This window comes from Manduca sexta, unplaced genomic scaffold, assembly GCF_014839805.1.
Source record: "Manduca sexta isolate Smith_Timp_Sample1 unplaced genomic scaffold, JHU_Msex_v1.0 HiC_scaffold_377, whole genome shotgun sequence".
In the NCBI taxonomy this organism is placed as follows: domain Eukaryota; kingdom Metazoa; phylum Arthropoda; class Insecta; order Lepidoptera; family Sphingidae; genus Manduca; species Manduca sexta.
In genome coordinates this window covers 1-3,358 of record NW_023594874.1, presented here as the reverse complement: position 1 = coordinate 3,358, position 3,358 = coordinate 1, and the positions used below count along the sequence as shown (strand labels likewise).

General features: G+C 30.6%; 1 long non-coding RNA gene across 1 annotated transcript; it reads right to left on the bottom strand.

Annotated features, from left to right (window-relative positions):
- Positions 1-208: 208 nt before the first annotated feature.
- On the bottom strand, positions 209-2,461 carry LOC119193217. The gene is made up of 2 exons (XR_005113882.1): positions 2,237-2,461; positions 209-781 (listed from the first exon to the last, which is right to left on the bottom strand). It is a non-coding gene; the product is annotated as an uncharacterized LOC119193217 (long non-coding RNA).
- Positions 2,462-3,358: the final 897 nt, after the last annotated feature.

Genomic DNA, 3,358 nt, shown 5'->3' with positions numbered 1-3,358 from the left:
ATACTTACATAACTATCTATCGCATTTTTGAAATGACAATATAAAGCTAGTATTCTAGTCATTCAGCAAAGAGTCATAGCAATTGCATTTGGTAGTACCTAACATTTTTATTTAAATTCTTAAATTTAGAGCCATTAGTTTACCGTCAGTTTAATTATAATCATTTTGTCGAACTAAAATATATACTTAAGGTACTTAATAAAAAACATTTTGACATATACACTTATTTATTGGCAATTTGTATGTAAAACATCTATAATTTACTTGTGACTAGAGATAAACTTTGAAGTCGGTAATCCATTTTGATTACATAATCTAGACGGCGGGGTCATAACCTGGGGACTATAAACTATTTAATACTTAAACTTCTTTATTCTCATACCAGTTCCTAAGTCGAGTCGATTACATAATGAAACAAAGATATTTTTATTCAAATGTCTACTTACACGATAAATCTTCACAATCTACATTTAATTTTATATATTATTTCTGTTGCTATTCTTTGCGATGTCAGATTTTGTCACATAATGTCTATAACCACAGTAAATAAGACTCAGTAATTCATACTACACGAACTTTACAACGTTATAAGCAAGTCTGCGAGGCGTCCAATAAACTGTCCATAGTTTTTACATGTCGTTGAAGCCGCATAGCAAGTCCGCGCGTTCGATGTCCTCAGCGGGGAGAGGGGCGAAAGCCACAGTGACGGAGTTGTAGTACTGTCCGCTTGATACTAGCCGCACAACGGTGTCTTCGCAAGCGATGAGCGCCGCGCGACGAGCTTGATGATAAATATTATATAAAAATCATTAATAAATCTGTAATATACCTCCATATTCATCCAGAGAAGGAAAAACTTCATATGTGAAGGGCCTTCCTTTTAAATAATGTATATTTAGGATATACCCTGAACTATCATGAACATCAAACATAATCATTAAGTGCATAATTGTTTACATTTTCTGCTGTTTTCAAAATACAATTCAATTATAACGCACAGTACTCAATTTACTACTATAGTTAGAATACAGAAACAATCCCACCCACACTTAGTAACCATTATCCGGTCCGTCAGAATCGACGGTGTCACGCATTTAGATGAGACCTAGCATTTAAGCTTAACAAATCCCTAGGAAAGCAAAATCATATTAATCCTTGAGAAAATTAACTAAGCGTCAAGACAAGTTGGAAATAAATATGTCTCGCCACTTATAAAAATGTGCGGAAGCCATATTATACAAGCTGTTAAACTTGCAAGTCACAGAAAAGTAAAAAACGTAGAAAATCCTGAAGTTTCTCTATAATATCTATAAGGCGGTATAATAAATGCTCCTTAATTTTATTTGAATGTAGTACTTTTAGGAAAAATATTTATTTTAGATTAAATTCAAGCCTGTGCTGATCTTTTGTTCGTGGCTTGCGTACATAAGTACTATTGGTCTGTTACATTTGTGTGAAGTAAATTACTGATTTCATGAATATAAAATATAATACAAGGAGCCATTGTAGACGTTATTATTATATATTATATTGAAAAAGGCATTTATATTATGTTAGCAATAAGTTCAGAATTAAATGGATTCAATCACGATGGAGCAAACAAAGTAACTTGTTTAATCTTAAATCTCTTATTTTTTGATTCATCTTAATATTTACACAAATATTATAGAGCACACATTCTTAGCAGTTCATACAATAAGTTTTATTAAAATTCCACCCGAGGAAAAACTTTGCTTACGGTTAATATTATACTCTACGATATAAAACATTTTTCCAGAATAAATCTTTTACTTTTCAACATAATTATGTACTTACATTTAATATTTCTGTTTAGAGAATGTTCTTTTTATTCGTTTATTTAAATACAATATTACAAACCTACATGCTTTTTATTATACCTGTAAACATTTGATAAATCTAGTTGGAATATAATATGTTATTATTAAAACATTTATTGAGTCGACTAGAAATACAATTAGCAGAACTTAAAACTGGTTTACAAATAATTAAGTAGTCGAAATTATGGCACAATGTCATGAAAATATAATAGCATATTATTATGAGCTTTTAATTCGATACCTTAAAGTCACAAATTCAATGTAGGTATTATGTCGAGCAAAATAAAAAAGAACATCGTGCGTGAAACAATAAATCATGTAAGATAAATGAAATAGGTTTAATTAGTGAACGTAACACGTTGAGTGGGAGTTTTACTTCTCTTTATTGGGATCGTTACCTTCATTAGAGTCGAGTCCGCACACACTGTCGAGGACCTCCATTTTCGTGTGGTCGAGACCGCTGGCGCCGCCAATGTCCACATAATCAGCCAAGCCGCGCTTTGTGCACTACAGAAACATGTTTAACATTCTTGTACAAAATCATCCAACTTTAAAATATTTTTATTGCATTTACTATCAAGGATTTTGTTTTCCTGATCCGTTATCTGATTATAAAATGTTATTGTTATAAATCAATTTTAAAATATCAACAGTTTTACGTTCTAGTTTTATAGCCAGTTACTTAGTGAAGTCGTAAAACTATTGGAAAGAATTGTACATAAATTACATTATAAAATTCAGCGTGGAAATCTTTGAACTAAAATAGTGTTTGCGAAAAACTGTGACGATTTTATTATTTGCTAATAAACTAGTAAAGTCGAAAATATGTATGTAATAAATTCGTGTTTTATTTCATTATACATTAATAAACACGTTGAAAGTCATCTTTTCACAATAAATTAATTCCGTCGCGTTAATTCAAGCGCTTTAAATTTGTAGTATCGAAGATTAAAGCAACTAAAAAATTTGCACTTTAAGAATATAAAAAAAAATGTGGGAACATTATTAATTGGTATCGTAATTACGCAATTGGTATTACATCGTGGACGCTAAAATCAGTACCCGGTTATTTTACCCACGACTAGCAGATTTTAAGTTAATATTGTATATTATTATATCTATGCAACTATTCTTGTAATTAAATTATATTTTACAATCTTTTCCCGAGGTTCCGTCCATGTAGAATTATTTTCCGGAATAAAAAGTAGCTTCTAGCACTCAGGAGTAACGAAGTTTCTATTAGTGACATAACTTTCAAAATCGCTGCAGAAGTTCAAGAGATTAACCCCTAAAACCTACAAACAAACAATCTTTACCTTTGTAATATTGGTATAGATTGGATTAACATCTCTAACGGTGTACAGCGAGTACTAAAGTAAGTATATTACTTTTTATACCAGATCTTTACATACATAAATGAACAATATTAATGCCTTAACATACATACATGTACGTATATACATAAACAATATAAAATAAGGTATGGTATAAATCGTTACCGAGTATAATATTGTCAGGAC